This window comes from Coccinella septempunctata, chromosome 1, assembly GCF_907165205.1.
Source record: "Coccinella septempunctata chromosome 1, icCocSept1.1, whole genome shotgun sequence".
NCBI lineage: Eukaryota > Metazoa > Arthropoda > Insecta > Coleoptera > Coccinellidae > Coccinella > Coccinella septempunctata.
In genome coordinates this window covers 64295001-64319527 of record NC_058189.1, presented here as the reverse complement: position 1 = coordinate 64319527, position 24527 = coordinate 64295001, and positions in this window count along the sequence as shown.

The following is a 24527-nucleotide window of genomic DNA, read 5'->3' as shown; positions in this document are numbered from 1 at the left end:
TTTTCTACACTCGATCGCTATGCAACGCGAAACACGCAATTTGACCCAAGAGGAATGTGCCCAAGCGGTAGTTTTGCGAGAAGAAGGATGGACATACACAAGAATTGCAGAAAGGTTTAGAGTTTCCCATACAAGTGTGTCCAGAATGTTGCAGTGATTCAGGGAGACAGGTATGAATGTCCGAAGACCAGGACAGGGTAGACCACGGGTAACAACTGCCATTCAAGAACGTTACTTGAGAGTTTCTTCGTTGAGACAACGGTTTGCAACCGCTCGCCTCCTTCAAATTCAGCTTCAGTAAACTCATGAGGTGCAATTTAGCACTCAGACAATAAGAAATCGCCACAGAGAATATGATTTAAGGCCTCGTGTCGCGGCAAGAGCTTACCCCAGCTCATCAAAGGGCGCGTTTGGATTTTGCGAGAGAGCATATCCATTGGGAAGAGGCCGATTGGGAAAGAGTTCTCTTCACAGATGAGTCTAGATTCCGCCTCTACCATTGTGATCGACGTTCCCTTGTATACAGACGTCCACATGAAAGATATGCTCAGTGCAATTTCCTGAATACTGCCATTTGTCCCATACATTGGTGAAAAATTCATTTTTATGGACGATAATGCCAAACTCCATCGTGCGCGCATCGTTCTGGAGTACCTTGAAGAGGTTGAAGTCTCTCGAATGGAATGGCCAGCAAGTCCAGATCTCAATCCGATTGAACAGGTTTGGGACAACCTCAATAGAAGGTTGAGAAGTTCAGAAAATCATCCAGCTAATCTTAATGACTCAGGAATCCAACTCGGAGAAATCTGGGAAGGATTAGATCAGAACATTTTAAGATCACTCATTTCGAGTATGAACCGTCGTTGCCGAGCTGTAATTAACGCAAGGGGTGGAAATACCAAGTATTAAATCACTCATCAGCATTTCAGTATTTTGAAAATTTTCATTTCACTTCTTCCACTTAAGATTCGGTGAAATCCTGAATTTTTCTTCCATTTAATGTGTCTTGTTTCGTTCAAAACCTTCTCGAGAGAACATAAAAAATAAGTTTAAAAGTCAATGTAGAGTTAACTTTCATTAAAATTGAGATTTTCAGAATGTGCGTTAATTTTTTTGCGCAGCGTATGAGGAGTGGCCTGCAGTTGACGTTTCTGTTATGGTCACTTTGCATCAGATAATTTGTTACAATTCATCATCATGCTAAAAGTCGTTTCTAAGTGAAAGATCATCGCCTCGACTCAAATCACAATGTGTCGAACTGTAGGTGCCCGCACAAACAGACACCGTGCATAAAATACCAATACGTACAAAGTAGTTTAGGCAAAAACTGGCGCTATAGGAAGTAATTTTATTGCCGGCGGCTAAAATAACCATTATATTCTTTCATCCGAGAAATTAATGGTTCATTCGTTCCTTCGAGATTATTAAATCGGCTTTAGTGCTTTGTCGTCGTTGTTACAGTTCATCTGAATAATGTCTTCTATACGACAAGTTTTTGTCCGGCAAGATATGCGACTCAGCGAAAAGATGCTGGAATTCCTTCGTATTACACCAAATTATTTATATCCATCAAAAGATGGGAATATTCATGATTGGCGAGGTTTGGACTCTGTAATTTCCTTAATGACGTCTGGTTTTTTCGATGTTATGAACTCTTGAAATTGTTCTCCCTTTTATATTCTTCTTTATTCATGATTTTAACGAGTGTTGAAAAACCGGGGAGCTGTTGACTTTGATCAGTGGTATTCTACGAAGAACTAGATGAAATTTAAAATATGGGAAGTTCAGAGAATCCGGAACAGAATGATTCATCATTTTCAGCTATCAACTTTCCGAAGTTCACTGGAACGTATTGAGTAATCGCCAAAACGGCCATTAAAAAAGTAACATTTTCCATAAAATACCACACAGGTCTCATTTCTTCCTATCAAAATGCCGGATAAAGCATTCTAACAAATAACCGTAATGCGTCCAATATTTCACTGTCGCTTGCCTGAGTGTTTCGTGCTTGGATTTATGACCGTCTTACCGATAAACTTCTTTAGTCAGCCGAATTTGTAGTGAATACTCCATTTCATCTACCCATGAATTTGGTTTTATCAGTAACATGCTGGTGATTTTCGGATCTTTACCTTCAAGAACTCAGCTCCTGAAAAGAAGAAATAACATATATGAAGTATTATCTCTAAACGTGAACGTATACTGAGTGATATAGGACACCTAACACACAGCATTAGTGTAAATAATATAAGAAAGGATTTCTATATACCATTTTCATTTAAGCACTCCGTTGGTCATGAAAATTTGACAGATTTCACTCTGTTTAGTACGAAAAGTGGAGACGTTTGTAAAAACATTTGTGGGTTTTAAATCAACGCTATGTTGCCCGTTCTACGTAAAAGTTTCTGTTTTGACGTATTTTATCACAATTTCGAATCTCTTCGGAAGATACGTGACAAACATAATTGGAGTTTATACAAACTGATTGAAGACATACCAAATCCAGTTATTTGCAACAACAGATCAGTATAATATCATAATTTGCACTAGCTTGAGGAGAGTTGATGTTCGTTGTCTTCTTTGACTAAAGTTTGAATACGTTACATCAGTTGTAGATTTCAAAAGTACCCGAAGATGAAATGCATTTGATGAAGTGGTTTTGAATGAGCATCTCTCGAAGGAATTAACAGATAATTATAAAAATGTTAAATTCTTCAACAAAAATCATCTTGCATCAATGGAAGTAAAAGGAAATAAAGGAAGTTTCAAGTCAAGATGAACATCACCTTTGAACATAAAAATTTCACATGAATAACCAATTAACAGGAAAACTGGCGCGTATTTGGTTGTTCATCTTAATACATTGATATAATAATAATTATTATGTATTTATTGGCACCTTAAGACATTTACAATGAATAGGACAAGTCAAATTAAAAATAGAAAAATCAATTTTCGGGAACTTATTCTACGATGACATTAATCGAAAATCCTTCAGTAACTTTTCGCATTAATTCTCCCGAACATAAAATTTCTGGAATGCCACCACTTTTTTGGGTCTTCCAATAGAAGAAAATTCTTTGTCATCCTCTTAATTCACTATCTTTCTGATTGCGGAAACATTCAGCTAAAATATAAATCGTTTAGATCAATATGAAACATTATATAAATTCTCTTACATTGAATATGTTCGTAGACAGAGTGCTGTTTTAAATTCTTCGAATAAATTTCATTCCTTTCCCGACTCATTTCCAATTCTGTCCGATATTCCAGAAAATACGATTACCAAACTGTCGCGTAAGGCCTTATGGTCAACAAAGATCTCTTATTAAAATAACCATCCGGGTTCTGCATTGGAAAATGATCATCACAAACTCTACTGGGTTCGAACAGACCGAAAAATAGCTCACTATAGACTTGACCTCATATTGCTGAGTAAAATGAGAATATACAGATCACTACTCATAGACTTGGCGATTCCAAATAACAACCTACTAAATCTAGTAGGTTCTTAATCGGGAATTCGAATGTAGATTGCAGCGACATGGTGATGACAGTAAAAAATTAATGCTGTCATTGTCATTTTTGAAGGGAATATTGAGATTTTCTTCAAATAAATCCTTTTTTCTCAGTTTATAGTTGTTTTTCTACAATTTCAAAGATTGGTTGTCGAAACTAGATTCAAGTGTGTTAATTGTTATCAATGTCATTTATCAATGACGTGAAGTATTAGTTTTCATGAAAATAATTCGGACTATGTTCTGAAACAGCTGATAAAAGAGAGCAATATTTTTAGAATTGGAACTACTGGACTCTTTACACGATCATAATAGAGAGAAATTGATGATATGGAGAGCCACAACTATATCTTGCCTTCTGCATTATATACAATGGCTGAAATTGCAACATTTATGCTGAGAAAACTTGTCCAAGTTCTTCTGGAAATCAAAAATGATTTTCTAAATTAATTTTATGTTAATTTTATCGCAATTCATATGTACCTATAACAATTTACTAGGTGGAAAAAGTCCCTTATGGGGAAAACAGATATCCAAATATCCTTCGTTCCTCGATATAAACAAACAAAAAATCATCAACTTTTTATTTACAAATATTGGCAAGAAATATGTCGAAATACAGAGATCTCGAAAAAAAAACTAGAAGACAACGGAGTTTGAGAGATATCAAAAGTACATTTCATATACACGCCCGATGCCGATGAAACTACCAGATATAATTTGGAGAAATTCGAATTACGTAAACGTTCGAATAATATTTTACCCCGTATTTTCGAGTGGACTTCAGAGGTATGGACATCGATTCCGAAGGGGTTGAGTTTTCCCCTCATAACGAGAAAAACGAGAAATAGAAATATTTCTTCGTATAGCAACCGCAAAAAAGCGACAAAACTAACACGACACGCAATCATTCTCTGTTCGTTGGCCGTTTTTCCGGCGAAATGGAACGGAAACGCATGAAAAACCATCGGCCTGTCCGCGGAAAAGAATCTAGCCGCTTCCGGCTGAAAATACGGCGTAAATCGTTTTTCCGGCAGACAGAGTTGCCAAGTGAGTAGATTTTACGCTAAATTGTGGAGGTTGGTCTGTATTCCGATAAGGCGAAATTTCAGGAAGCAATCTTTTGTTCGAAGCATACTTTATGAAGAAACATGCTGTCAAATATGCATTACTTCGGAGATATGATGTAGGATGTCAAATATGGGAACTTCAATAGAATTGAAAAAGCGAGATATAAACCGTTAAAATTGTCTATATAATTATAGTCTTTTATTAATCTATAAAAAAAATCAGGGGTTTCACCTGGAAGCTTTTTCCTGAAGTCTGAGTGAAAAACTTACACCTTTTTGAAATTTTTTCTTATATTTTGATACTCATAGGCTAATAGGATACAAACATTAGGCGGGATGCATACTGGACCCAATGTTTTTTCACAAATTTTTCATGTTCGCAGAGAAAGAATCACTTACTGCGTATTAACCGCATTTCAGTAAAACAGCCTGTATAAAGCGAGTCTTCGACTCGTACAAATATTTCAACGGTAGATACTTGGGGTCAAAAGAAACACTTTTTTCCTTTACCATTTTTTCTGAATCGGCTCGGTTTAAGAGATATAGGCTGTTGAAAAACCATAAAAAATGTTATTTTTAGTTCTCTCAAACGGTTTCATTGAATGGAATGAAATTCGGAATATAGTTTTTCATTCATTTGGTAAATCTTTTTCGAACACAACATATCACCTAAGTCTTCTAGTTTTCATTACGTACCATAAAAATACCTAAAATTCAAAGATCCCAACTCTTGAAACTGAGTTGGACGCTATCTGATGAATAGTTGAACGTTTTATAAAATAAAAGTTTTCTTCATATTTTTTCGTATAATGCGCCGTTTTCGAGTAATTTGATAATTGAAAACTATCTGTAGAATTTGGAAAATTGGGTACTTTGGCTGAATACAACTCCTTTTGAAAGATCCACAGATGTGTTGTGTCACAGGTTAAGCTAGTTATTCTGAAAAGAATTTTGTTTTTCCAGGGGCGGCACAGCTCATGAAAACATAAAATGCCTATGTCTTTTTATAAGGACTGAATCGGAAAAAATGGTATAGGAAAAAAGTGTTTCTTTTGAACTGAAAAATCCACTATTAAAATATTTGTACGAGTGGAAGACTCACCCTGTAGAGTGTAACATTGGAGATAGAGATATTGCCTGTAAGGACAGAAGAAAGGAATTTCGGAAAACAATAATCATATGATTTTTTGAACATTAACCTTCTGTGAATGCTAAAAAAAATGACCCTTCTGTTCTGGAATGTAGTTTTTATCAACGTAATTTGAATGAAATATGGCACTCTTAAATTTAACGCCAGTTCAAGCTCAAAGCTTATTTTAATGTCATTTTTAATAGGGTTCCAAAAAGACTTCAGGTAACTGCAGTGCATCGTAGCTTGTGGAAGTTCAAGGTGACATTGCTCCAACTGATAAATGAGACAGGGAATGTTTTAGACGTTTCAAAAATGGTAATTTCAGAGTTGAAGACAAGCCTCTTCCTGGTAAGCCAAAAAAACTCGAAGATCAGGAATTGAAAGTCTTTTTCGATGAATATTCGGATCAAACACAAGGTGACCTTGCAGAACCAACTGAGCTGACTCCAGAAACAGTTTCCGCTTACCTGAAATCCATGAAAATCATTCAAAAGCAGAGTGCTTCACTATACAGGGTGGCCAAAATTCGTTGTCTACTGAGGGGATCTCGAGAAATATAGCAGCTAGAAGAAAACGGATGACACATTCTCGAGCTCTTTTTCGTGACAAATCCAAATCTGAAAACAGAATCTGCCTATCATTTTCAGATTTCGAGTTATAAACGAAAATTGAGATTTTGACGATACCGAAAAGTTCTCTTCAACTTTTTGTCTTTGAAGTTACAGATCTGAAACTTAAACCTACTAAGGCATTTTTAAACGTAAAATCTACTGACAAGAGAGTTTTTTCAAATTCAAAAATATCAAATTCAATGAAAGTATGCATTTGAGAAAATTAAAGTTAACCTAATGATTCGAAATGGAAAAATATTTTGAGCTCATCAGTGGATTCTACGTAAAAAAGTGCATGTAGAAGGTTCAAGTTTCAGATTTGTAACTTCAAAGATAAAAAAGTTATGAGAACTCCACGAAATTGTCAAACCCAAAAACGAAGTATTATAGGAGGCTGTGGTTTTCACCATTCTTTGTTTGAGCTCGCAAATGTGTCATCCGTTTTCTTCTAGCTGCTATAGTTCTCGAGATCCTCTCAGTAGACAACGAATTTTGTCCGCCTTGTACAGTGATATGTTGAAAATCCTCAAATCGAAAAATTTATAAAAAATATTGAGGAACGCTCAAGTGTTACATTTTCACGACACCCTTAGCCTTCGGTGACTAAGAGGATCTTCGGACACACACAAATCAAGCCTGAAGTGAACCTTCCAGTCAAGCTGGTATTCTCGTCCATTTGACGTGGCCCACTGCCCGGAAACGCAGCGCAATTCGTTTTTCCTGCTGTTCCAGCAATCCGCATAAAATACGCACCCTGTAGCCCTTGAGGAAGACAAGATAAACGTCGGGTTAATGGAAACCCAGCCGCAGATCAAGAGCGAAAACAAAAGACCCAAGTCATATCCGGCGCGAAGAAAGTGAACTCGCAAACAAAAGATGGAGATTGTTTGGACCGGAAATAGCCTTGCATTAGGTCGGGTTCCGTTCCGAGATACAGGTCGGGTTGGATGTCGTGACTTATTAAGGAGCCGGCGGCCATTTAAGGCGAATAATGCACACCACTCCATTGTCGTATGAATTTCGAAGAAACTGTAATGGGGTGTTGTCCGGGCCAAATTGCTCGAAAATTATGTGGGGAATTACCAAATTATATGGTGAAATAAGGTAATGGAGATGCGGGTGAATGAGAGTGCTTGTTGGAGACAATTCACACAAGATTGGGCCTGCAAAGCCTAAGAAATTCGGTATCAACGTAAGGTAATTTACCTCATATTCGAAGCTTTTCTGTAGGCCTTCTTTCCTTGTTTAGGATAACATTTCAGGCTTGGATGAAGTTGCCCCATATTCTTCCAATTGTTCCATTTTCTTATATTGATTGTTGTATCATGCACTGACCTATTGAAGATGCCTGATTCAATAAAGATCATTACCAGAACTCCACCAACTCCTGGATGTAACGCGCTACAGTTATGTTGCCTCTGCCTCACATTTTTTTGTTTTTGATGTAGCAGGGGGAAAATCTGCAAGACAGACGAACACACCTTCTCCTGAGGAGGAACAGTGTGGGGATTCTCACTCTCTTGAGCTCGAGACCCACTAAAAATCCTTATTTGCTTCTTCATAGGTTCCGGGCATTTTGCCTATTAACCAGTTGACTCTTATGGTTCCTGGACTCTCACACGATCATAGTCGTGTTGATAGTTGTATGCTGCCTATATCTTTTATAGGTTAAGCTCTTCTTTGGTTACATTTGAATCCTTAACTGATCTCTCGGTCTTCGGTGGTAGGTTCTTGACCTTCAAGCTCCTTCTGTTGAATCGTAGTCGACTAATCTTCGTAGTTCCTCATTTGGATGTTGTTTGGCTTTGTCGAATATCCTTTCCGCCTTTCCCTTCATGAATTCTGTAACTGGTTCCCATTCCAAGTCCTTGTAGATTTGTTTGTTCCTAACAAACCAGGGTACATCCATCGCCATTCTAAGGGGTTTATTCTCAGTGGCCTGTATTCTCTTGATGTGGGTCTTGGCTGCGAAGCCCCATGCCGCCGATCCATATGTGAGTTGTGGTCGCGCGATAGTTTTAATCATCGTCAACTTGATGTTCTTATTCATATGACTTCTTCTGCCTATGAGTGGATAAAGTCTACTCATTGCGGCTTTTGTTTTATCAACTGCACATTTGTTGTGGTTTTTCCCATGTTAGTCCTCTGTCAAGCTTCACTCCTAGGTATGTTGTTTTATGTTTCCATTCAACCTCTTCTCCATCAACTTCAAGGTTTTCTTCCATCCTCAATCTTCTCCTTTGCAGTAATATTGCTTGAGTCTTTCTTCCAAAGATGATTTTTCATTTGATGCACCATTTGAGTAATTATTCTATGGTTTCTTGCAGTCTCTGGTGTATGATCTCTGGGCGTCGATGTCTGAACGCTATTCCAGTTTCGAAAACCAATCTCCAAATTGAGAAAAAAGGAAAAAATCTCAAAATCTCCTTCAGAAATGACAATGACTACATAAACTTCTTAATTCGAACTATCATCACTTTGTCGATGCAATCATCATTTGAATTCCCAATACCTGCACCAAGCCAGTCGATCACTTCGAAGTGGAGTTATTCTTCTGTCGTTCTGACAGGTTACAGGTTCTGTATGTCCCTTATACTATATGCTTGCAATATCTGGATCCTCTAGCAGCTGGACCTATTCAAATCGACAGATTGAAGAAGTTCTGTGTCCTTCCTCGATGTTATTATGACTTTCTCCCCCTTTTCCAGAGAAAAGCTTCCTTTAAATTATGCATGTTAGTGAAGTGGATATCTTCTTTTCGGGAGAAGTATACTAATCTGAATCTGATTCAGGCTGTTCCATATGTGTTGGCAAGTTTTACATGATCTCGAGAAGATATCCAGGAAATGGATGAGGGACTATTCGAATAAAATGAGAGAGATCCAAAGATCAAAAATATTCCTCTATGAGAGGAAACCATACCAGATTGCATGAAAAACAATACCTCCCTCACCTATAAACGATAAAGCTCCAGCAACACAGATCCTTGGAGCTATCCCACCACCAGAAATGACGTCACCTCCTAAACCCCACATGGCATTATTTCAAAAGCCCGCCCAAAAACCCCACCGCAGTACTAGTCATTATCATAACTCCAGGCATCTCTGTTTACCCCCAGTTGGCAGTGAATAGTGAATACGATCCAAATTATACACTTACATGAAATAGGTGGAGTAATTATCAGATTATTACATTAAGGGATGAATCCTGCGGCAGGAGACAATTGGCTCGTTCAGGATGGCCTTAATTTACCCGCCAGAAGGTGCAAGATCTCGAATTCTCTGTTGGACGACAGCTTCTTGGGGAACGCTTTCTGCGAATGAAGGAGGGGTTGGGAGTGAGGATAGGTGGGAACGAGGGTTGATTGAACAGTTTTCGCTTAGGAAGCGAGCAGAAGGTAAAATTATAAACCTTAGCTCTGTTTCAAAAGTTCCATTTGTTTTTTCCAATTTTTTGAATATGTAAGATATTAATGTTCACTTATTCAGCACATTCTTTTGCCCATTTATTTATGAGTTTCACAGTTTCAGATGGAAATTCTAATTTAGTATTCTTGGTACAAAATCAGTTCACTTATAGAATCAAAAAACCAAAGTTCCGTAAAGAGTATGGTCCTCTCGATCATCAACCAAAGCTCAATTTTGCATACTTTCGATCAAATTGTTGTAGCCTTGATCAAATTCTCTCCAGAGTTATAGTAAAAGAAGTCTGATTCTTAAAGTGAATGTGAAGATTGTTGATGCTAATCTATGGCCTAAATGAGGTACTTGGCCAATAGCAGCATGAAAGAGAGTAATAATCTGCGCATTCATGGTAGCGCCATCACTGTCAGGGATCTCTGCTGACATTGGAGTGCCGTAATGCCATAAAGTTACTGGTCAGAGGCAATAAAGTGACTCTACTATGGGTACCAGGGCATTGTGGTGTTGAAGGAAATGAAAAAGCCGATGAACTTGTAAAAAGAGAATCAAGGTTAACACCTGCCGGACCTGAGCCTCTCTCTGGGCTTGATACATACCAATATAAGGCAGCGGTCCAACAATGGGAGTTGAACAACAGAATAACCCTCTAGAGAAACACTCTTGGACTTACTGAGTCAAAGAGTCAAAGAAATTCGTGATGATTTCACTGAACTACACCAGAAAACTGCTAAAGCTGTTACGAACTGAGCTTCGGGTTATGGTTGGACTGCTGACAGGACACTGTACATACAAATATCATTTATATCGTATGGGGAAAGTCAGCAGACGAGATTTGTAGGCTTTGTAGATCAGAAGCAGAAAGAGCTGAACACATAGTATGCAAGTGTCCAAGCTGGAGGACCTAAGAACCACTCATATGGGGAAACCGGTCCTGGATACTCACGAGGTAACGGCCGAGGTCACTAAGGATGTTGTCGGTTTTATCAACACCATTGACCACCTCCTTGGGTTCCTATGAATGAGTAGCATAGAGAACAAAATATCTACATGGTCGCAGTTCCCGAAGGCTAATCGAGCCACAACGACCCTGGTCCAAATAATAATAATAATGGTAGTGCCAAGAATCCTAAGAATTTGCCTCGAACTGAAGGAGTTAGCAAACGAGAAGCAAAAACCATTCAGATTTAAGAGATGATTTCTCATAAATGAACATTTGATAGACAAGAATGAGCAGTTTTAGTAACGGACATAAAATTTCCAAACTATTGTGAAGCAGTATAATTCTCCTGATACTTCAACCGTCGAGTAAAATCTACGTAAAGGTAAATAAATTCTTTCAACTGGAATAGAGCACTCACAATACGTCCAAAAGCTGAGAGCACTCAAAGTGAGAACTCCCGTGTTAAGGCATCCCCTCGAACTCAAGAACTCTCCTATACTATCGAATACCTCAGGAGACGTAGCAGCATCAATTCCACAAAATGACCAATTCTGGCTTGCATCCAGTCACTTGGAAAAGATACGAAAGTTTCGATATCGCGGCAACCAATTTATTTCTTTATTATACAACAATGAATGCATTGCGCCTGGCTTCAAGGAACCACATAAATATATTTCCAATATAGCTCACTCCGTTCTATCTTGTTAAAGCACAATGCCCGTCATTATTTTCAATATAGGAGCAAACTTCGGCTGCAGATAGTGATCATTGGATTCATTGGCCACATACGAGCTGGCAGGTTCATCTTTGCAGCGGCAGCCTTATATGAGTTCGCAAAGGCGAGGAAAAGTTGGGGCAGGGCAGGGTTCAGGGCCATCACATCGTTGGTGTTATAGAAAAAATAATATGCATTTTTGGCATAGAAAACGACTACGTTAATATGTAACCAAAATGTTCGTAATTCTATTCAGGGTGTATTTAAAGGTGAGGTTTTTTTTTTAACAGAAGGTAGAACTGGTCAAAATGAAGCGTTTCACCAAAAATCATCTATAAAAGACTTTCAAAATGACAAATTTGAAAATATTGAAAATGATTATCTACTGAAATAGATCCTAATACGACCCTAGACCGTTTGTTAGCTGAATTATCGCAAAGCACTGAAAGAACTTATCGATTCGACCATGTGGTTTTGTTTAGGATATTGGCACGTTCGATATTTTCCAACAGACAGAAGAGACTTAAGACGCAATTGTTCTGAATGATACTTCAAAATCTCACCAATAAAATAATAATAATAACTGTCCTTTAATGGCCATCGACCAAAGTCCTTCAGGGAAACATCATAGCACTTCTTCAACATAAGCACTTTCAAGAAACTGCCTCGATTTTCTACTTTTTTTTCACCCTAAATTGCACGATACAATTATGATCCTCTCAAAAGTGACCTGATGCGTCTAATCCGATGAACTTGGTACTGAACCATTCATTGTCCAGCCATATGTTCCTGTTTTGTTTCGTTTTTGCGATGCCAGAGTCACCTTTCACAGTCCCTTACTTGAAATTCAATGGCATTTTGTCGAACTTCTAGGGGTTGTATCTCAGCCATCTCGGATATTTTATTTGGACAATTTTTGGTTAAACGTTTTATTTTGATGAGTTCTTCTCCTTCTGTCAAAAAAAAAGCTTCACCTTTGAAAACACCTAGGATTTCAGAGAATAAACAACATATGACATCAGACATTGAAAATGGGAAGTCTGGGATTTGCAAGAAGGAGCTGTTTATGTTTAAATCATGTCATATCCCATACGTTAGACTTTCCGATAAAAAATGAGTTAATGTCAACCGTACAACTTATTTTAATCGAATCCAACGTCAGTGTTAGATGGAATAAAACTTCTTGAACGTTTCAGGTGTTCAAGAGACACAAAATGTGAACTACGAAGTGTAGAAAATCGAGAAAAATCTCCAATCGAAGTTTAATATCAGCAGCGATATGTTCCTGCCGGTCCAGACCGGCACTGCCTCGCAGCATCCAAGTAATTCCGAATTGAATTGTATCTATCGATGTTTTATTTATACCGAATGAATCAACTGCACCGGTTACCGAAGGAAAAACGAGAGTTTTCCGAAACTGATGGGGGGTCTTTTCACGTGCCCGACGAAATTTCGATTGTTATTAACGAAAGGAGAGGGAGAGATCAAAGGAAATCTGAGAGATGGATGGTTTTTTGATGCTGATGAAAGGGATACAGTGATCAAAGGGCGGACGAAGAATGAGAATTTTCGATGTTATATTTAATTTCGTTTCTGAGGTCATCGGGGATTAGATGGGGCCGTCGTAAAATTTCAATAACAAGAAGGTAGGTCGAAACAGTTAATATATTTTTGTGGAAAGAGCTCCTGCAGAAGAAATATTTCAGATACAGAAGGGATATCATCAAAGCAACGATAAAAACAAGAGGCACTGTCCCAGCCCTCTAAGTGCCTATTGGACACGTTGAGAAATATCAAAATTAATGGAAAAATTCCGAAGATTTGGCGTTAATGCGAGCTAGTCTGCAGAGAAACTGAGATTTTGGTTCAGTTTTTGCGTGATAAGTGGTGAATTGTGATGAGAATCTCAAAGTGTCGCCCTGATTTTGTTTAAAATCCCATCCTTCGTTGGGAATATTCAACGCTACACTATACTGACGAGGGACAGTGATCTCGAAACCGGTCTACAGCTGCCTTTGGATATTTCAGCTTCTCTGGGATTTCCTACGCTTTTTCATGACTAGCTCGACAATTGCTCGGATAATTTATTGTTATTTAAGCAATTTTCAGCTGTCGAAAAAAAATCTGATAAAGGCTGCAATTTTCCTTTACAAAATTGGAATTCCTTCAGTTGCACACGTCTCGGTGTATCTCATTCCAACGAAGAATTAACTGCGGAAAAGTGAAAGGAGAAAAGTGTGATGACAAAGAGAATCCATATAATGCTGGAAAGTACATTATCCTCGCAAATATCTATCAAAGGATCTTGCATCCCCCCCAGTAATGCCTACTCACTTATCCAGATTTTCCATAGCATACGCGGAAATTGAAGCCAGAATATAGATACAAAATTGAGAGGGAGTTTGTCAAAGTCTGACGTCTCCGTATTCATGAGCCTCTTTGGCGTTCCGTTTGAGCGCATCCGTAATATAAGAGCCAACTTGCATGAAATTACTTTTTAACCTCGGTGCAAAAATGTGAATATCAATTTTCCGGGCACAGTAATATTAACCATCAGACGAGGAATATATAGTTCGACGGCAAGCGAATAGGAAAATATATACATGGGACGTTATGGTCTCGAATGCGATGTGTTTGCGGCTGTATTTCCTATGATTTGATTTTATCTGTGGCTCATACGCTGCTCTATGCTTTTCATTGAGAATTTCGTTTACGGTTAGCATTTTATTGCTTTATTTCTACAGTCTATGGAAGATTTTCATTTCGACCTTATGATGAAATATTTTGTAACGAATCTAGGCCAGACCTGTGGTCTCCAGAAGTTTCTTCTGAAGTACTAGCTTTATAATAGTAGTTGTTTTTAATTTTCTTTCCCCTAGTTCATGTTTCAATTCAACAAAGTGCACTTTTCTCTTATTTCGAGCATTTTGCTCGGGATTGAAGTAGTAACTAAACTATGTACTTATTATTTATTATAATATCACTGCGCCCCAAGAAGAAGAGCAGAATCCCTAGCGAATTCTGTGATCCTGATTACAGATTCAGAGCTCATTGACCGAAAGTTCCTTTATCTTAAGCCCCTTTTTCGAAAAACCAATTCAGTTATCAGTTCTAAGTACCCTGAGTAGCTATGTTCAGTACCTTCACTCAGCGAATCCACTCCTGATCTTCAGATTGGAAAACAAGTTCCTGCCAATCGGTCCAACGATTTCCATCCTTTCTCAAGAAAATTGAGGAAATCCTCTCCTGTGTCCACCCGAAAAGTAGGTCTTTTGTTTTGAAGTCAAAGTTAACTTCGAAGCAGAACAATCATAAATACTAGAACTCGTGTTCGAGGTTTATCCTAGGCAAGTTATACCTCTGAATTAATAGACGACTAAGGATTTATCCCCCGCTGAATTTAAATAGCCAAGTTCTGCCTGCTACCGTGAAAGGGACGGTTGGTATTACAATAAATTATATGCAGAGTCCAATGAAGCTGGACTGGGTAATTTACGTGAAGACCTATTTGACCGTCTTGAAACAACTGAGATGTTTCATTTATGAGATGTTGTGATAGAGATTCCACTCACCAATTCTTTGTACGGTCTGTAGTAAAAAGTTGAAGGCAGTGGCCTCGCACATCCTCAATTCTATGATGATTTGAGAGAGCCGAAAGAAACTCAAAGAATTAGGCAAGAATATAATAATTACATATTATTATTATTTGAACCGAGGTTTTCGTGGCTCGATTAGCTTGTCGGGACTGTAGATCTTATGTTCTCTACCCTACTCATTCGTAGGAACCCAAGGAGGTCCAGAACCGGTTTTCCCATATGAATGGTTCTTAGGTCAGCCAGCTGTGGACACTTGCATATCATGTGTTTAGCTGTTTCTGCTTCTGGTCCACTGAGCCTACAAACCTCATCTGCTGACTCTCCCTCACAGTACAGATGATATTTGTACCGACAGTGCCCAGTCGGCAGTCCCAACATCACTCGAAGCTCAGCTCGTAACAGCTTCAGCAGCTTTCTGGTGTAGGACGGTGAAATCATCATGAATTTCTTTAACTGAGTGTTTCTCCAGAGGGTTATTCTGTTGTTCAACTTCCACGGTTGGGCCGCTGTCTTAAATTGGAGTTTTTAAAGCCCATAGAAAAGCTCAGGTCCAGCAGGTGTTAACCTTGATGCACTTTTTGCAAGTTCATTGGCTATTTCATTTCCTTTAACACCACAATGCCCTGGTTCCCCTAGTAGAGTCACTTTATTGCCTCTGGTCAGTTGCTTTATGGTATTGCGTCACTCCCATGTCAGCAGAGATCCCTGGCAGTGAGATTCCAGGGATCTTATCGTAACCTGGTTGTCCGTGGTGATATAAATATATGCGCCCTTTGATGTTCATTTTAAGACACTCCTGAGCGCATATGTAAACAGTCAGTGTCTCGACTGTAAAATAAAGTGTTCACTTCCCAGGGCTTTAGAGATCCTCAGTTCAGGTCCATATACGCAAATGCTGGTGGTTCTTTCTGATTTTGATCCATCAGTAAACCACGTGGATGACGTTTTGTCCAGACGATTTATGAAACTTGCTGCACTAGGATCGTTTCAAAGGGCGTTTCTAAATCGAAGGTGATTGGCATAACATCCGATGGTTCTTCCAAGAGGTTAGAGTTCAGTTGATTCAATATCTTTATATGTCCAACCCAGTTTTCGGGAAGGAGAATCCTGTTGAGGGGTATTCTTATTGCTTCCAGCAAGCATGTAGGTGTAGGGGAGGCAGATCAAGTATGGCCTCAAGCGCTGCTGTAGGAGCTGTGTGCATAGCTCCCGTAACACCAACACCAGGCCAGCCCTTTGCAGTTTCTGCAGCCCGTTGCGTGTGGTTCCCCTACTTTGGGTACCCAGTCACTAGGTAATGGATGGAAATTAAGAGACCGATACACTTTCGTTAGGAAAGGAGCACAAACTCCTTTCATGGACCCACATTCATCTAGCATAGAAGAAAAATACTCTGGAGGAATCTTCCAAGAAGGAAAAGCTCCTTAAAAATGTTTGGGAACTGGACGGCGACCTGTGACAAACCTCTGATGAGAGGCACAAAATAACTCAAGGTAGAAGTGCAACGATTTTCGAAAGTACACTTCAAAACCTTCACAAACAGGTTCTTCTCAAGGATGGCTAAATCCAATTTCCCATATCGCAACTGGATATTGTCTCCGGTGAGTTCGACAATTATTGGAGAAAATTGGGGATCTTATCGACTTCATTATATGGAGAAGGCATTATTCAAACGCGTGCCCAGGAATAGGACCTGATAATTACTTGCCGAATGAACCGCAAATTTCCCACTGGGCCCGTGAACTCTGTATCATTATCTATATCCCGAACAAACATACCGATGAATCCACTAAGCTGGAAGATAAACCTAATTTCCAGAAAGTCCCCCATCGGACTTCCAGAGTGTTCCTTTTCGCTTGACAGGACAAGGATATTTCTGTGCGATGTCGATAAAGTGTTGCCTCTATTAACGTTGATAGCCTCGTGACATGAGTTTAACACTAGCAGCTGTAGTCTGGCCTGTGGTTGATCACGAGTTGTAGGGAGAGGGTGGTCCCATCATTTCTTCTTGAGCTCGAGGAAATTTCGAGGTTTATTCCTAGAAGAACTGCTCTTTCAAAATATGTAACACATTTAGACCTATGATGATTTTTCTGGGAGATAAATAAGTTTCCAAGTAGTTTTTCTTCAAGCATATAGATTATATCACAATTATGAAGATATATGAGGAGTCCGTGAGAGTTGAATTACTTTTCACTCTGAAGCCACTTAAATTGTATCTGCAAATGATAGCAGTTCATTTTTTTGCATGAAGATATCAGGCCCAAATAGGGTACGATAGATAATAGTAGTAAACTGCTTCTTCATAGGTTCCGGGCATTTTGCCTATTAACCAGTTGACTCTTATGGTTTCTGGACTCTCACACGATCATAGTCGTGTTGATTGTTGTATGCTGCCTATATCATTTATAGGTTGAGCTCTTTTTTGGTTACTTTAGATCCTTAACTGATCTCTCGGTCTTCGGTGGTAGGTTCTTGACCTTCTAGCTTCTTCTGTTGGATCGTAGTCGACTAATCTTCGTAGTTTCTCATTTGGATGTTGTTTGGCTTTGTCGAATATCCTTTCCGCCTTTCTCTTCATAAATTCCGTTACTGGTTCCCATTCCAAGTACTTGTAGATTTGTTTGTTCCTAACAAACCAGGGTACATCCATCGCCATTCTAAGGAGTTTATTCTCAGTGGCCTGTATTCTCTTGATGTGGGTCTTGGCTGCGAAGCCCCATGCCGCCGATCCATATGTGAGTTGTGGTAGCGCGATAGTTTTAATCATCGTCAACTTGATGTTCTTATTCATATGACTTCTTCTGCCTATGAGTGGATAAAGTCTACTCATTGCGGCTTTTGTTTTATCAACTGCACATTCGATGTGGTTTTTCCATGTTAGTCCTCTGTCAAGCTTCACTCCTAGGTATGTTGCTTCATTTTTCCATTCAACCTCTTCTCCATCAACTTAAAGGTTTTCTTCCATCCTCAATCTTCTCTTGAAGGTTGCAGTAATATTGCTTGAGTCTTTCTTCCACTAGTTGTGCCTTGTTACGAGTATTTGAGGTGGTTCAAGTCTCCTACCTTAGCAAGTCTCTCGGACTCCTCCTTCCCATTTTAAGTATATCAACGAACATTTCACAGAATTTCAAATATGAAATTATGCCCCCCTTCCTCTCCAAAAATCACCCGTGAAACTGCCACTGCGTCGCTGGACATGACATTTTCCATTTCTCAAGCATTTTTCGAATTCCACCTCAAAAAAATGCCTCGTCCTTTGAAGAGATCCAAGTTGGGAACCAGATTTTTCAAGGAAACGACCATAAAAAAAGTTACCTCAGAAATATTATTTTTTTCAACCCATCTAACAATGAAGTTTTGCGATAGAAAAAATAACGCGAAGAACATTTTTGTAAATTCATCTTCATCCACCCTCTCAACCGAAAAATAATTGTTTCTATCAGCATATAAATTTCCACCCCAGTAATAAATCCTCCTCTCAAGGAACAATGAAATAAAGACCCTCACGTAATAAATATTTCATCAGCTAATCAAAACAGCGGGGGGATCTTGACGTTTGAGAGCGTTGATGGTCCTGATATGTCCTACGTCCCCGAGGAGTGCTGGGGAAACAGCTCGCTAGGAGACAACAAAGAGAAGGGGGTTGAAAAAGGACTGAGAGACTTTCCAGACCACCGAGATCCGCTTGCATCATGGACGCTCTTGAGATGGCGGTTACTGGTAGTTTGGGGCACCCTTGTGTATACCGGATGCCTCTTAGAGTGGTTCAGGATCTATCTGAAAGTCAGAGCCTTACCGCAGTCATGAGATATTGGAAAGGGCAGTTGTCGCCTTGCGGATAAAAAATAGGAAACAGGTCTTGGAAAATTCGATAAAAAGAGTGAGAAATAACCTACAACAAGGCTGGTCTGAAGGATAACATCGAATCAATCAGATGGAGTAGTGACACTATGAGCTATCACTATGAAATGTTGAGATTTTGCATTTTTTTGAAAGGATCTCTGAAAATAAAAATATACATGGGGACCATATTTTGATTGTGTGTACGAGGATATATTGAAAAATTCTTAGCCTACTGAAGAACCAAACAAAATTTCAATGACATATATTTTATTACTCAACATATTTTCCTCTTAATTGGATACATTCATTACAGCAGACCTGCAACGTCTCTAAACCCTTAAAAAGAAATGCTTCTTCTTGCAATACAAACCAGACATCCACAGCTTTTATTACCTCATCGTTGGAAGAAAATTTAAGACCTTTTAAACTTTTTTTCAGTTGAGGAAAGGGATGAAAGTCGGATGCAGTCAAATCTGGTGACTAAAGGGGGTGTTCAAGTAATTCAAACCCTAATGAGATTGTGTGTCCTGCAAAAACATAACAACTTTGGATAGCTTTCCGCGTCTTCTCTCTTTATTGTTTTCCCGTAGAGCGGTCAGTAATGTCGAATAGTAATCTCCGGTTATTTTTCTACCCTTATCCAGAAAATAAATCATAATTACTCCATGGTAATCCCAAAAAACTGAAACAAGAACTTTTCCAGCAGATTTTTGGACACGAAACATCTTAGGTCTTGGAGAACCAGAGTGTCGTCATTTCATCGATTGTTGCTTTGTTTCTGGATCGTAGAACTGTACCCAAGTTTCATCCATAGTAACAATTCGGTTTAAGAAAACAGCGTTTTCAAATCGACCACAGATCGAACGCGATGCTTCTACCCTTGCAAGCTTTTGGTCAACATTCAAACATTTGGGGATCCATTTTGCAGCAATTTTTGTCATCTCCAAATTGCCGTGAACTATATGATGAACGCGTTCGTATGAAATATTCAGTGCTTCAGATATCCGTTTTAGCTACCGCGTGTGAATTCGCCGCTAGATGCGCTAGTGTAGCGTGAGGTCCACATCATAGACTCAACTATAAGATTAATCATAAGTTTATGGTCTCCATACATCTATAATAATTTTATTGAGATTACGTGTTTTATGCTATAAAAGTAGTGAAGCCAAATCATTGTCAGAAGGGGACTTACACACAGGCGCGCATTAAAAATACAAAAATAACGAACAAGATATTATTTGTAACCACATATTTCTATATTCAATTTCCCCAATATTATGATCTTTGAAATGACAAGTCCCCGTCATCGTAGACTCTATGTTCAGGACCTCACTCTACAAAGACGCCAACTGGTGAGCAAAAAAACGGTAGCCCTCATGCGACTGTCTGATAAAATTGAGTCATGAACTGCATCGACATTTTCAGGGACTGACACAGAAACTGGCCTTCCCGATCGGTCATCATCTTCAATGGAGAATTTACCTCTTTTGAAGCTTGCAGTTCAATTGTTCACGGTCGCATACGAAGGACATTGATCACCAAGGGTATTTAGCATATCTTCGTAAATCTACTTACTTCTTAACCCTTTTAAATACAGATACTTGATGATGGCTCGATACTCCAATTTTTCGATTTTCACAATTTCGGTAGACATCTTCTTTCTTTTAATTTATTGCGGATTTACTTTTTTGACCTCAAACTTCACATTGACACTTCTAATGAGTTATTGTTCGTTGCTATGTTAACGCAATATTTTTTTCATGTATGGAACTGGTCTAGGCTAACTAGATATCAATACATCCACGTAATCATACACCTGTAGGTACAGTTATACTGAAAATTGATATCAAGTGCAAATTTTCTCGAATATCTACTTCAATTTTTGATCAATGCAATCGCTCAAATAAGTTCTCTCCTCGAAATATACTCAAATGAGTACTTTCTGTGAACATAATTCAGAGCGTTCGCGAACGGGTTGAGACAAACAAGCCCGAAAGTGGGTTAAACAGAGCGCCCGCCAAAAATGAATTGTCCCCCAGACATCGAACCCATTGAAATCCGAAAGATACCGCCATCGTTCAGGAAGTAGGTAGCTTCCAATTTCCGGTGGCAGCGGGGACAAAATAATTCACGCCGTAAGCTCCGAACGAAGTCGGGAAATAAATGGTCTAGGTCGTGAAAATCGATCAGGAACAAGGAGGACGAGCTTGTGTACACTTTTCCCCCTTTCGATTTGAAGGAGGTCCTGTCCCTGTCGCCAGTTTGACATAGGGGATGCCCTGACCTTTTGAGTACGTTGGAAATTGTGGCGAATGGTCAGGATTTTTATTGTTACAGTAACTTCTACACTGTGCACTGTGCTTTTTCGAAAAGCAATTCGTGGAAAGAATTCACGAGCTAGAATTTCTAATATTCATCATATCTATATTGGAAACAAAGATTATAGTGGAGAAAGATGGGAAACGAGCTCCATCTGTGTTTAAAATGTGTTTCTAAGACCCTAAGACTCATTAAAATATTTATTCGAGGGCCATTTGCAGAAACATATGAAATTTTATAAAATTTCGGACGGCCATTTTGATTTTTGGGAAAGCTTGTTATAGTTCCTAATTATTGTATGTTTTGTCTAATTTTTGGGTGAAAATCTCTAAATATCGTTCGGAAATTATTGGATGTTGAAGAACTGTGGATCAAATAAAAAGAATTTTCCTCAATTATGTTTTTTTACTTTAATAAGGAAATTGGAAACGTAATTATTGAAACTTGTAACATATGACTCGGTCCTTCATTGATTTTAATTATCAGTGCTCTCAAGTGGATACAATTTTCAAGGCGTAAAGGGCTGAAAACACTACTGACTATGTGCAGTAAACATTTTACTGCAAGTCAATTGAGAACTGTTCATCCACATTAGTTGTTGTATGTAGGAAGCACTTCTTGAGTGAAGGGTCAATCCGGGGAATTTATAACTTTTATAGTGTCATTCGAAGATTCTCAATTGCTAGTCTTTCAATATATTCAGAAATTCAAAGGTTTTTTGTTATTTCGATTTGGGAATCAAGTGACTGTCAAATTGTTGTTTGTGATGTCAACGTTTTTTTAAATCCTGCTGTGAGTGTTTTATTCATTCATTTATCAATTTTTATATTTTGTCATGAAGAGACCATACCATAAAAAAGTCATAAAAAGCATAAAGAAACTATACTGATGGGCTAGCATACAGGACTTGTATACCTCTGTAAGGTTTTTTTTAATTGTGGTTCTGAAAATTCTGTGAGTAATATGTAAGTAACAGAAATGTGTATGCTATGATGGTATATTGCATATTGGTTCATATTAATTTCTGATATAAATTGTACTTGTCTAGGTTTATTGATTCAAACAACGTATTGCGCAGAAATAACACCTTCGACTTATAGCAGATCACCAAATACTCTTGTGTCCTAGTCAAAGCCCTATTCGTTCTCCATAATTTCAAACTTTTATCAATTTTTTAGAAATTGCAAATACAAATATGTATACCACATTCGACACCATATTTCATTGATATCAATTGATTCTGATGAAAACTAACATCCTGATCACAAAACAACCATAATTTTGATTTGTCCCTCTGGATGTTTGTTTTCTGGTCTCAACAAAGTCGATATGTACCTAATTCAATACAAGGAATAGAATTCGAATTTCGCACTCTTCAATAATGAAACAGAACACTGTTATTAAATGGTTTTTCTGAACTGACAATTACAGTGACTCTAACGAGACAGTGGCGACAATTGTGGTTTCGTTTTTCATCGTTTCAGCAAGAATATGGCGGATTTGGTCTCGTGACGTGACGTTAGTCAATCCGCATTCCGAATTAGAGATCATAGCATTGAAATCTGTGCTTCTAAGCCGCCATATTCTTGCTAAATTTCCAATTGTCGCCACTGTGTTTGATAGGGTCACTGTATTGACAATACGTTTCCAGCGCCATCTCATTGTCAAATGTGTTTTCACTGGCCAAATTTTAGTCAGCTTTTAGTACTAGAGATATTTTTTCTATCTCTCTACTCTATAATCTTTGATCGGAACGATTATCTGTTCTGAAAAAATGCCATTTCTCATGGTTTATTTTGAATTGTGAAATCTTAGTATACTTCTTTCATAGAAGGTGCTACCTGGCAACATAATGATTTTTCTTTGGAAATCAATACTACGAGAAATTCTGACCATCTTATAACGATTGACTAAAATGAAACATAAAACTAGGTAACATGATTTTTACAAAGATGGGAATTCAAATGTAGATTGCAGCGATATAATGATGACAGTTCGAAGTAGAAAGTTGATGCAGTCATTGTTATTTTTAAAGGGAATTTGCAATTTTCTTCAAATAAATCCATTTTTCTCAATTTCTAGTTGTTTTTTCTCAATTTTTAAGATTGGTTGGTGAAACTGGATTCAAGTGTTGGTATTTATGGAAAAAATTGCGAATATTTTTTGAATCAGCTTATAAAAGAGAGCAATAACTTTTGAATATGAACTTCTTGGCTCTTTACACAATCATAATAGAAGAAAACTGAATATATGGAAAGCCACAACTTTGATATCTTGCCTTCTCCATTAAATACAATGGCTTAAATTGCAACAATGATGCTAAGAAAATTTGTCCAAGTTGAACTGGAAATCAGAAATGATTTTCTAAATGAACTTTGTGTGAATGTTATCGAAATTCATACGTATATCAACTTACTAGGTGAAAAAAGTCCTCTCTGGGGGAAACAGATTTGTTTTCTGTGTAAATCATTTCATTTTGAGGTTATATATCCAGGTTATAGTTAATTCTCTTTCTATTCTTCGTAACCAATTTGAAATGTACAAAAACTATACCGTGCTATAAGGAAGAGATACATATATCCTTTAGCATTTACTAAACGTTCATCAATTCTTTTCATTTATTTTTCAGTAACATAGAATATTTGTCAAGTGTTTCATATAATCTGAAATGATCCACTGTTCGAGTGAAACGAATAAGAAAGCATTCCTCATATAGTTTCTATTCGGAGGAGATGGATCTGGATATAAATTCCGCATATCCCCCGACCTTCGGAAATGCGAATGCAAACACCGTGAACTGGAGTGAGGCATGACAATGGAGATTTCCACGAATATTGGATGCATCGAGAAGAACGTCTACGAAGGACCGAGGCTGAAAATGTCACGAAAACGTGTTCGAAATGTGAAGTTATGGGGTATGTGAGTGATGTCCCCAAATTGAATCCCAACTTTCTCCCGATGTTTGCAGAAGCTGGTGCACCTTTTCCCATGGAAATTTCGGGGATTTCTGCGCCCGCACGAAATGACGATCGAGACGGTTTGAATGCTGCACACGAAACTGTTAATCCGAACTTTGCACTGGGAGTATGACGTTGAGATACTCCTTCAGTGATTATTCTTTCAATCGATGAAATTTGCACGTTCTTGCAACATCGAAGAGTTCTCCCTTTTTTGAGAACTCCAAAGAAATATAATATATTTTCCAATATCGAGAAATCGAAAAGAATGACTTTCGAAAGTAGTTTTATACCTATAGTAGTTTTTCTATACTCTATTCACTTTTACTTTAGCAGTCGGCCATGGAAATTTGACACATTTCACTCTGTATAGTACGAAAATGTGGGGTTATGACGCTTGT